Genomic DNA, 12,171 nt, shown 5'->3' with positions numbered 1-12,171 from the left:
CCAACAAGGTGGGAGTTCCAAGCAGATAGAGGAGGAAAAAAGGCAGAGTCAGTGAGAAGCCGTGTAGCGGCAGCAGGAAACAGACGCCAGATGCCAGGTGGAACCTTACCGGTAGGCCACAACCACATGGCCACACACAGATGAACAGAAATGGGTTAATTAAAGATGTAAGAGCTAGCCAATAGGAAGCCAGTGCTAATAGTCTAAAAAGTGATTTAATTAACATAGCTTCTGTGTGATTATTTCGGGTCTGGATGGCCGGGAAATGAACAAGCAGCCTCTGTCTACAACAAAATACCCAACATCCCTTCTAAATCTCCTCATTGAATCTCATGGCTTCCACGAGATTTCGGTTCCATGGTGTAATCCTTTGGCTTTCTGTGACCATCGCTTCTCCTCTGAGACACCGATGGACATAGGTGCCAACCGATGGGCGGGGATTGACATGGGCCTTGAGTAAGGGCAGGTGCTTGTGCTGACCATTTGCGCAAGGACTCAGTTCATTAGTACCCTTCTGTGACACGGACTTCGTGTACGCGTGCAGGGTGTGTGTATGGGGTGTGTGTACGGGGTGTGTGCAGGGTGTGTATGCAGGGCGTGTGGGGTGTACAGGGTGTGTGTATGGGGTGTGTGCAGGGTGTGTGTACAGGGTGTGTGCAGGGTGTGTGTACAGGGTGTGTGTGCGGGGGGTGTGTGGGTGTGTAGGGTGTGTGTTTGTTAGTTTTATGTCAACTTGGCACAAGCTAGACTCATTTGGGAAGAAGGACTCTCAATTGGGAAAATGTCTCCGTAAGACTGGCCTGTATACAAATCTAATGGGTATTTTCTTATTAATGATTGATGTGGGCAGGCATAGGCCTCTGTGTGTGGTTCCATTCCTGGGCTGGGTGCTATAAGAAAGCAGAATGAGCAAGCTGTGAGGAACAAGGCAGTAAACCGTGTTCCTCCAGGGGCACGGTGTTAGCTCCTGCTTCCAGGTTCCAGCCTTGAATCCCTGTCCTGACTTCCTTCGGTGACAGGGTGTGGCCTGAGAGCTAGAAGCTGAAATAGACTCTTTCTTCCCCAAGTTGCTTTTGCTAATGGTGCTTTATCACTGGAATAGAAACCATAAGAGAGCGTGTGTGTGTGTGTGTGTGTGTGTGTATGTGTGTGTGTGTGCATATGTGTGAGTGAGTACATATATATGTGTGTAAGTATGAGTGCATGTGTGCGTGTATGTGCGTGTGTAGGTCAGAGGTCAATCTTTGGTGTCATCCTTAGGAATGCCATCTACCTCCTTTTGAGACAGGGTCTTTCCCAGGCCTGGAGCTCACCAATTAGAGAAGACTGGCTAGCTAGCGAGCCCTAGCGATCCACTGTCTCAGCTTCTCCAAAGCTGGGATTACAATCACTTTCCGTGACACTTGGCATTTTTAAGTGGGTTCTGGGAATCTAATTCAGGTTTATGAGCTTCCCTCCAAGACCCTGATGGGGACAACTTTTAAGCTTAGACTCCAACGTTGAAGTGTGTTGTCTCAGACAGTAGATTAGGCAGAGGTCTGCAAGGTGCCTGAACAAAGAAGTGAGTATACAATATAAACCTGATAGACCGCCCCTTTCCTGGAGCTATGCCTGCTTGGCACCATTGTAGGCTGTTCTCTAGCTCCCTGCTCTAGCCTGGTTTCTGTCATAGTCTCCTGAGAAGAGACTCTGAGCAGTCTCCAGGCAGGAGTCTGGGTCCTAGTGCAGACGCAGAAAGAGGAAGACTTCACAGTCCATCACTTAGCAATGGGCTTCAGAATAGATACAGGACCAAGATCCTCCCGATTTCTCCAGATCCCATGGCGGATTCAAGAGCCCTGATCCCATAGACCCTTTCACAGGCTCTTATAATATATGCTTGTTCCCAGCCCTGTCATTAGTCCTGACTCTGTGCCCTGGACTAGTCTCATTCCTTGACTCCGAGCCATACCACCCACGTCCGGGTTTCTCTAAAGCTACCTGCCCTGTTGGGCTCTTTTAAGCCCTGCCTCCTCTTCCATGAAGTCCAACTAGATTCCTCCTCTGAGCTATATGTAAGAGCTGCCATTCATGGAGTGATCTGAATATCTCTAGAAGTAGCACAAAGACCCTTAGTGTCTCTTCTCACACATACCCGGCCTGCAGCACCTACTGAGGAAACGCTAGGCTACTTGCCGCAACTCCAGCCTCACTCTAATAAAATGGCTTTGCCGTTGCACCAGGGTAAGGGTCTGGCTCAGTCGCACTAGCCACTGGCCTCCTCTCCAACTGCTCCCTCTCCCACTCTGCGAGTTCATCCCTAGGGCCAGGAGACAGCGAGGCCAGTGGCTGGAGGTGAATGTCCCTAAAGCTCTTATCTCAGGCTGTCCCCCTTGCCAGGTCTCTGCTCTCTCTCACAGTGGCTCAGTCTCTCCTAGCTACAGTGAGCAAGCGGACAATCCACGGATGTCTACAATGGCTTCTGAGCCCCAGACTATCTCGGCCCTTCATCCCTGGCTTCTTGACTGGCTCCTAGAGCGCAAATTCAAGAGCTCTCCTTGTGGGTACTAGTTGACATAGGCTTAGGAGACAGATTACCACCCTCTCCAACTTGAGCTCTCATTTCCTCGAGAACAGAAACCCAACACCCAGCCAAGTACCTGGCATCAGGTGGCATCCAGTGACTCAGTGACTTTCATTCCTGTCCCTTTCCCTACCCACCCTGCCTGATCGTGCAAACTGACTCAACACTCTGGGGACCAAACCGTTCTGTTCCTTCTCCACCCATCTACATAGCCTGCCATAGAAAAGACACTTCCCTGCCTCTCTTTTTCCACAGGGCCTCATGCCTCTGTGGCTTCCTCCACACACCTGCACTAACACCCTTGACCCCCAATCTTAGTCCTTGTCCCTCATTGAACACTCTTGACCCCAATCCCCTTTCCATAAAGAATCCAGGTATACAGAGGGTTACAGGTGTCAGCTCTATGGCTAGGTGAGTGCCTGGAGGTGAAGGAGAGAAACTGGGTGGAGTTAACAAGACTGAAAGACTTGTGTACTCCCACACACCTTAGGCTGGAGCCACGTGCGGTTCACTGACTCTGCTGATCTGTTTCTACCCCACCTCCCTGCTGCTAGAATGTCACCTGACATTGCTTTGCTCTCCCCAGTTTGGCTAAAGAAAGGGAGCCTATGAGACCAAGACAGTCTATAGGGCTTGGCCATTGGGCTCTGGAGTTAAGTCTTTGGAGGCCCTGTGAGAAACCACAGCACACAGCCAAACCTGAACCGAGAAAAAGGCCAAGGCCACGGTCTTTGTCCAGGACCCCAGGTGCCCCTTCTTCAGACTCTTTTCCCCCAGGATGTTTATACAGATGTCTTCCCTAAGGCTACAGTTGACATCACCTGTCTGGCCCTGAGAGAACAGCCAGTCAGAGGAGGTACTCTTTGGAAGGAGAACAGTTATGAGAGGCAGACAGCCAAAGCTGACTAGGTTAGCTGGGAAGGGTATCTCGGTAGACACCCAAATCCCCTCCAACCACGGCACATTGTTACCATCCAGGTGCATCTCCCCATGACCTGGACAACTTAACCCACAGCCTGATGACCAACAGCTAGGGACCATCCTGAGAGCAACATCTGGTCCAGGTTTGGGGACAGTGGTTATGACAGGAGGCTACAGGCCCCTGAGCTTCCCAGCTCCTAAAGCTATGGTGGAGGGATACTTCTAGCCCAAGTCACCCCCATGCCAGGCATCTTGGCCTGTCTCAAGCCTAAAAAACAGGGGCCCCACGGGCTATCCAGAGGCGCACAGTTCCCATACTGTATTGAGTCATGGATTATGATCTGAGTTGGGTTAGAAATGGTCCAAGCACTGCCCCTGGAGATGAATGAGCACCCCAAAGCTGAAGCACATTGAATTTATATGTCAGACCTCAGGGGTCCTGCTTAATCACCCCATGGTCAGGCTTAACCCACAGTCTTAACAATCTTAATTCACACACACACACACACACACACACACACACACACACACACACTCTTAATTCCCTTCGCATCACTGGTTAAAATCACACTGCACATACATTCCTGAAATGTGAACATATTTATATACATGTACCATGGTCCACTTCATCTACTCACGTGACTTGCTCCATACACATCATCTCCCTCCAGAAATGTGCCTCTATATGCATCCCCAGTACATATCCCACATACATCATGTACCTCTGGGCTCAGTCCCCCAGTCTGATCCCAGTTAACTGCAGGAGTTCTGTGCCCTTGAGTGCCCCTCCTCCAAGTGAGAGAGCTGCAGGCCACCCTGTGCCCTTTGGCTTCTGCCCAGTTCCCATGACTTGCTTGGTTTAGATAGGTGGACACAGAAAACAGGCTTAAGTCCCAGCAGAGGAAGTGAAGGAGAAGGGTATACTGTCTGAAGAGAGAGAGAGAGAGAGAGAGAGAGAGAGAGAGAGAGAGAGAGGTGCCTGTTGCTCTTCAGAGTGGAGGAGGGGCTAGAGGCTTCTAGCCCCCAACTCCCAAACCTCCTGTGCCACTGGCTGAGACAGGAGCATCAGAATAAAATACTAGGACTTCCTAGGACCTCCAGAGCTGCGGCAGGAGATATGAGTGGACTTCCAGCAGGGGCTTGGCACGTTAGCAGAAATCACCATTCAAAGTGCCAAATACCCTGACCCCCCCACCTCTCCCTACCCAAGGATGTACCCTCTCTGTTCAGAGCCTTCTTACCTCCAGGATCCCAGGATGTGAGGGCTCAGAGAAGAAAGCACACTCAGCCAGCGGCTGTAGAGACAGTCGCACGCCAGGCACCCAGAGGGCAGCAGGCACGAGCCTGGAGCTTGGCAGCGAGGGTGGGCAGACCGCGGAGCACTGACTGCCCTGGAGCCCTAGAGGACAGATTAGAAATGATGGGGACAGGGAGATGGTGGAAAGAGGTGGCAGGGATGGGAGGCTGAGACAGACAGATAAAGAGAGATAGAGACAGAGACTTAGGGAGGAGATGCTGACAGAATTACACACAGAAAACAGACACTAAGGAAGAAAAGGGAGAAGGAGGAGAAGAGACAGAGGGAGGGAGGGATGGGTGAGAGAGAGAGAGAGAGAGAGAGAGAGAGAGAGAGAGAGAGAGAGAGAGAGAGGCAGGCATGGGAGCAACATGTGGTTACATCCTCACTTCTGATGCTGGAACCTCCTGAGCCCCTCCCCACAGAGTGAGCACACAGTGCTCAGTCACTTCCATACAAACTCCCCGTGCCTATACACTCATGCGCACCCTCTGCACTTGGGATGAGGTCCCTTGTCCTTGCACTGCAAGGCACTGGTTGCACCAACCCTTACCTTGTCCCAGAAGCAACATGTGTGAGGGCAAACACTTCTCCCCACAGCCGCAGCAGCTGCTTCCCTGTGCCCAAAGCTATTGGAGAGGGCTCCCAAGCTGGGCGCTGGTACCCGAGCCCAGTGCCTGGCTGCCCTGGCAGCTGGCTTGATCAATGCCAACATTGCGATGGCTGTTTAGGTGGCCTGCAGGAAGCAGAGCCATTTGTTTTGTCAGAGCGTAACCATGACAATCACCCCAGGCTCACACGACTGTGCAGCCTTCCCCTACCCTGCGCCCTCCCTTCCCCCTTCTCCTAAGCACAAGAGGAAGCAGGAGGCCACTTAGCAGGCTTGGCTAACCCCTGCAGGGACTGATAGCAAATGTCTGGCTCCCAGGGACAGCAGGCTTTTGGGCAGCCCCTCCCGGGGGAATAAATCACTGCACCTTGAGGCAATTCAATGCTGGACAGAGCTCCCAGGGTCCTGACTCTGGAGCTAGCCTCCCCCAGACCCCAGTGTTGTTCCTCTGCAAGTTCATCTGTGAGACAACTGTTCCAAGCTGTCACTCCAGTTCCCCCCAAGAGGCCATGATGCAGGCAAGCAGATGGCCCTGGGTACTGTGGTCCCAGGCAGTAAGCGGATCTGCCAGTGTCTTTGGTGGGTCCCAAGCCATCACTGGTTACCCAGGGCCAGGCCAGTCATGGGAGAAATTTCTAGGCAGCTCCAGGAAGTGGGGGCTCTCGGGTAGAAATTTGGGTGACTCAGAGAAGCAGGGGCTTTCTTAAGATCGGGCCAGGCAGATCTAGAATTCTCATGGTCAGACAAGTAGAAATACCAAATCTAAACTTCAGGCCCAAAGGTAAAGGTCCCAAAGATGAGGAGACACAGGGTGGGTGCTATTAATAACACAAGATAGCCAGGAATGCAAGGTGGAATGAATAATGACTGTGTGCGTCAACTCACTTATTCCATAAGGAAAATTCCAAGAAGAAAGGGTTCCCCCCTCCCAGTGTTATTGAGAAACGGTACAGAGTGGAGCAACTTACCCAAGGAACACCCGCAAGCAATGGCAGAGCAGGGCTGCACACGCTCACCCGTCAGACCCTCTGCTGGAAACACTGCATTCTGTCCTCTTAGCCTTCAGTAGATAACACTATGTGTCAGGCCCCATATGCCAAGCTGGGGAGCCCTGAGTTCCTAGCAACACTGGAGGTAGCTGCTACCCTCCTCTCGTGAATGAAAACAGAGAGGCGAGGCTCTTAGTTGAAGGCACAGAAAAGGTTGAGAACTGGGATTCACACTTAGGTCTGTCTGTCTCCATGTCTCTACCCTGCCTTCCCCATCAGACATGTTCCCGGATTTGACTTAGAGAAGGCGGATTCTGGAGGTATACGAGGGGTGGTGAGTATTATGCACCATGGATGCTCTGGTGTAAGGAAATAGACATTCCACAGTTTTCTTCCTGTGGTCATGGGTGATCTGGTTTTACCCAGAAGTCCTTGAGCCAGTGATTCCACATTAGACAGCCACAGTAGAATTCCGAGAGGACTTTCATTAGATGTGCCGCTTGGAGCCTCAGGTCTCATCCAGCTTCATAAGTGTGGGTCAGCTGAGGGTGACCCCCCAGCAGAACTCTGGAGAGCAGTTTGGGGAGGGTTCGGAGAACTGCTGGGGAGATGCAATGGGTCGGGGCTGGTTTGGGGGTGGGTGAGGAGAGCCTGGTATGGGACACAACCTGCTCAGAATTGATTGCTTCACCTGGGTTCTCCTTCAAAGTCTCTGGGGTGGGGGCCTGACTTCCACAGAGCAGGAAGCTGCTGTCATGGGAGAGGTCAAATGGTCTGGAGAAGGGAAAGCGTCCCCCTAACCTCTGAAGACAGGCCGAGGCACCAGACAAAGTTCACTTCCGGCTTCTTTATACTCTCCCACCGCAAACCCGTCTGGGCTGGTGTTTGATAATAAACAGCACAAAGACTCCCAGGAACCTGGGAGAGGTAATGAAGCACTGGCTACCCAGCATGCTTCTCTGCCACTCGGCAGCTCCCTGTAGCCAGGCTGTTGAACCCTCATCTTCATCTAGTGTAGAGCAAGCATGAGAAGGTGAGAAGAGAAATCTGCCCCAAGTTCCCAGCCAAGAGAACCTACCACAAACAAGGTAGAAGTCAAGAACCAGCACCAGAGGTTGACCCGAGTCTTCCACATGTGTGCTGGGGTGGCGTGCCTTCACTCACAGCCACGGATGGACACATGCCAAGATCGAGGAGAAAAAGAAATACCTGCCTGAAAGGCAGGAGAGACAGTTCAACCCACAACACCCATTCAGAGGAACTAAAGAAAGACGCAGAACACCAAGGGGCCTTGTTGCTGTACTATAGAAATTCGGAGAAGACGGGAAGCAAGGCGGTGTCATACACACCAGGTTAGGTGTGGCCTGGTGCTGCACTGCTTCAGTTCACCTGCTGATACTGACATTCTCCAGCTGTGTGCCTTAGGGAAGCAGCCTGCCCTCTCTGTTCTGCAATCTCCCCGCTGTTGATATTTGCAAAGCTCTCAAGATAGTAGGACGCGTCGTATGCACCATCTGAATGTTTGCTAAACACCAAATGTTCCTTCCACAAATGCTCATGTTTTATAGGTGTGAATACTGAGGTGCCGAGTGGGGAGGTAACTTCCCCTGGTCGTCCAGTTGGACAGGGAGGATACGGGGAATCCACGCTCCCTTCCTCCAGTCTCCTTTCCCAACAAACTGAGGTCATAGCCTGGCAGGGCAGCAAGCATGGGAGGTAGGTGGGGGTAAGTACAGAGGAGAAGTGGGGATCCCCCAAGAGAATTCCTTCTGCCTGGGAATGCACACCTCTTTCCCCACCCACCCTCTCCTTTCAGGACTGGAAGCCGTGCGCTTGTCTCTGCCCACACAGGAAAGGGAGTCTGGGGAATGTGTGATCAACAGAGACTCCGTGCGAGAAGCTACTCCTGTGGAGGCACCTTGGTGGGCCAGGGCAAGTCTGGCAGAGGATTCAGGGCAGTTCTGGTAGGGCAAGTGGGAACACAACGTGTGTGTGTGTGCGTACGCACGTGTGCATGTGTGTGTGTGTGTGTGTATGTGTGTGTGTGTGTGTGTGTAGTCCAGGGTAATGGGAAAGGGCTCTTCCAAGATACTCCGAGCATGAAGCTGACGGCACAGACAGTGTCCCTCAGAAGCCCTGCTCTACTGTGGTTACTGAGGGTGTTCACTGAGTGTGAATGAGGGGTCTGCAGAGGCCAAGACTGTTTTGCAGGTAGTTGAACAGATAAAGGTCACTGACACGCTGCCTTCTACAGCGCCTGCCTCCTGTATTGCTTAGTTACATCTTTAACCTTGTCCTGGCATCAACTCCAGCCTCCTAACTGCTCCTTGCTTGGTCTCTCTGTCTCCAGTCTAATGGGTTCCGATCTAGTCTCCAAGCATAGCTAGGTCTGATGGTGGCTGCCCCCAGTTGTCACTCTTTCTCAACCAGCCACAGGCCCTTCAATTCCATGAACTTCTCACAAAGCTTCACTTACATAAAATTCAAGGCCTTTTGATAGCTGTTTAATCCTTTCTCTTAGATCTGGTCCCTGTCTAGTCCTTTGGGTGGGCCCTTTACTCCACCCATACAAAACTACGAGGATTCTGGACGCGAGTTGTTTTGTGCTCCTGGGATTTTACCCATGGTGCTCCCTCTGCCTTGGCAATGCCCTTCTCTTCTCTGTATAGCTTTCCTCCATGTGTCTTGCAGAATGGAAGTACCACATCTTTGAGGAAGCTTGACCAGAACCATAGTATCTCATTGCCAGCATAGGGTAGCTGAGGTTTTGGTGAAAGGGACCTGGGGAAGCTCCAGTGCACATAGCTTGGGTCATGATGGCTCATATGCTGGCTGTAATGTTGGTGTGGTACTGCAAAGCCACAAGTGAGGCACAGGACATGGCAAGAAGGCAACAGCATAGGATCAGGATTCTCGGTGGTGGGATGCTGAGTTCACACACTCCCTAAGGTCCTATCTCCTCATGGCTGTCACTGGCACCTTTTGACTTTGACTGAAGACTTAGCATGGGTGGAGGAAAAGCTGGTCAGTCAGTAGGTACTGACCAGCCTGGTCATCAACAGAGCATCCAGAGACTTAAGAGAAAAAAAAAACCAGCTCTGGTTAGGGGACACTTCTTACTCAGAGTCACTCAGACCTCACTTGAATAATGGTGCCTGATACTGGTCAAATCTCTGTCTCTCAAGGCTGAATGCAAGTTCTGTTCCCATTGCTGGTTATACGTGTGGACTGCTGATCTGTAATGTCACTGTATATGTCTGGCAAATAGCCTCTCCTCACTGATGTGTGTCCAGCCACGCCTTCATCACCCTCATTTCTTTTGCAAGAGTTCCTATAGCCTGTCACCTCCTGTGTTCTCTTGGGAACCTCCAATCTCTGCACACTAACCAAAGTGAACCTTGCTCAGTACCCTGTCATACCTTACAAATACCAATGAGACCTGCATGTGGCTTCCTGGGGCTCAGGAGGACACAACGCCCTTGGCCTCAACCAACAGGGACCCACAGGTCTTACACCACTGATGTCTCTAGTCCCTTTCTCTTACTAGCCACCTACTCTACAACCTGGGAAACAATGGATTCCCCTGTGGTCCCTGGGCTTTGTCCTCAAATAGAACTGTTCCTTGTGCCTAAATGTTCCTTCTGGCTGATCTTCAGTTAGCACTTCTACTTCTTTGGGTGTCAACTCAACCATCTATTTCCCATGGGGCCTCAAGCTCACACCTTTCATTGCAGATCTCTGGATCTCTTGGTATCCATCCTTTATCGATTCTATAGCATTAATTGTGACTACAAGTTAACATTTTATTATGAGATCATTTGATTGATGTCTTTCTCCCCTGCCCCAGTGCAAGCTCACTGGAGGCCAAGACCTTACTTACCTCTTGGACTGCTAGGTATCTACTATGCTTAGCTTAGATCCTAGCAGAGGGTGAGCACATGGAAGAACAACTGAGTTGATGAAACCAAGTGAACCCGTGATGAAAGAGACCTTTCTTAAAAATCAAGATAGGCACTCATTTAGAATTATTACTGTACCTACTTTATAGATGAGAAAAGAGGAGGTCAGAAAAGTTAAGGGACTTATCCATTTCCTGGTTAGTGGCCGAACAGAGAGGCTGGAATCTAGGCATAGCTCCTTGTACATTAAAGGGCTTATTCCATGCCTACTGAGCAGAACCGGTTTACTGCTAATTCCAGTGCCCATTGTCAGTCCCTCACTCTCTCTGCAGGAGGCAGGCTGCCTGGGGTTGCAGACAGTGGCTGACAGGGGTCAGGGCTGGCAGGAGACAGCTGTGTGTCTGTCAGGTGCTCGTTCCTTATTCATGATCTGTTGCCATGAGTAGTGCCTGGGTACAAACAAATAAGCATTGACAACTCTAGACTTCAAAGCAGTCCTGGAAGCAGCAGCACAGCTGGCCTTGTTCAGGGTGGGAGCTGGCAGCTCACTGCAGATGGAGGGATGAGGCAGAGGTGGCTGTCCCAGAACAGGTGGCTGCTGGGAGCAATAGGACTGAGGCGAGAGGCTGCTCGGGGAGCAGAAAGGGCCAATCTCAGAAACTGTCAATCTCATGCCATGCTCCTCCAGGCTTGTAAAAATAGACATGCTGCAAAAGGGGTAAGGAGGAAAAGAGAGAGGGAGAGACTTTCAAATGTGGTGCGGGAGCACCTCCCATTCCTTGTGTCTTGTGTTTCTTCCTGGAAGGGAAGGATAGTACATTTCTAGTCTTCAGGTCATCCGTGACACACTGTGCCTGTGCTGATGACCTCCAGTGTACCCAGGACGGTGCCAGGCATTTTGATCCACACTGACTCAGGTCATCTTCAAAACGGATCTGGAAAATGTTTGTTGTCCAAATTCAATAAACACAATTTTTCCTTCGGGGTTCCAGCAGCCCACAAGATAACACTTTTCCTTCCATCATGAGTCCCGTACCATAAAGAGGCGGATAGATATTATAAAGGAAATCATTTGAGTAAAATGCTATGGTCACTGGGCCATGGGATGGCCTATTGGGTTAGGAAATCAGTGGCAGCAGGAGTGGTGGTGGTGAAGGGTGGGGAGCCTGTTCAAGAGGGAGTGGCCTGCACGATTAAAAGGGAAGGCCTGGGGTCTCACTTAGTTCAAGAACAGGGCAAAGTAGAAATATTCAGAACCAGGGGCAACAGGTGCAGAGAGTGAGAAGGGCTCTCAGAGCCCAGCAGGGACGGGAGCTAGAGCAAAATAAGTGGGGTCCACAGAGGGTGGTCATGAGCAAGAAGTAGCAAGGAAGCATAGGGGTCCCTGGGAGACTTGAAATGTATTCTTTTGGGAAAATGTAGTCGCTGAAAAGGCCTAATAAGAGGAGAAACACGCTTTGGTTCCATCTTCTGAAATTCTCCTGGCTGCTGTTCAGCGCAAGTTAAAGTATGGTGAGGAGGCCCACAGGGAAGACACTGTTGCAGAGAGAGGATGGGGCATGGCGGATTGGATGAGGGGAGGCGAGGGGGAGAGAGAAGACCCAGCGGTGCTTCCTAGGCTAAGGGCTCTGCACTAAGGTGGTGAGATAGATGGAGGAGGACCAGGTTGTGTGGTGACAATAGAGGGCAGCAGTGGGGACCAGAGATCTGTTCTGGGCATCACGAGTTTATGGCAAAGCATGTATCCAGGTTTTTTGTTTGTTTGTTTGTTTGTTTTTAACTCTTTGAGGACCTACCACTCAGCTCCCAAATAAATACACAGAGACTTATTCTTACTTATGAATGCCTGGCCTTAGTTTGGCTTGGTTCTAGCTGGCTTTTCTAACTTAAAT

General features: G+C 51.0%; 1 protein-coding gene across 1 annotated transcript in view; it reads right to left on the bottom strand.

Moving 5' to 3' along the window:
• The window catches only part of Vwa5b1 (von Willebrand factor A domain containing 5B1), a 63,999-nt gene extending 59,161 nt beyond the window's left edge, over nt 1-4,838 (bottom strand). The window contains exon 1 of the mRNA XM_057784750.1: nt 4,726-4,838. The gene's annotated coding sequence lies outside the window, so the exon portion shown is untranslated. The remainder of the gene's footprint in view (nt 1-4,725) is intronic.
• Nucleotides 4,839-12,171: the final 7,333 nt, after the last annotated feature.

This window comes from Chionomys nivalis, chromosome 11 (genome assembly GCF_950005125.1).
Source record: "Chionomys nivalis chromosome 11, mChiNiv1.1, whole genome shotgun sequence".
In the NCBI taxonomy this organism is placed as follows: domain Eukaryota; kingdom Metazoa; phylum Chordata; class Mammalia; order Rodentia; family Cricetidae; genus Chionomys; species Chionomys nivalis.
This window is presented reverse-complemented; position numbering and strand designations above follow the sequence as displayed.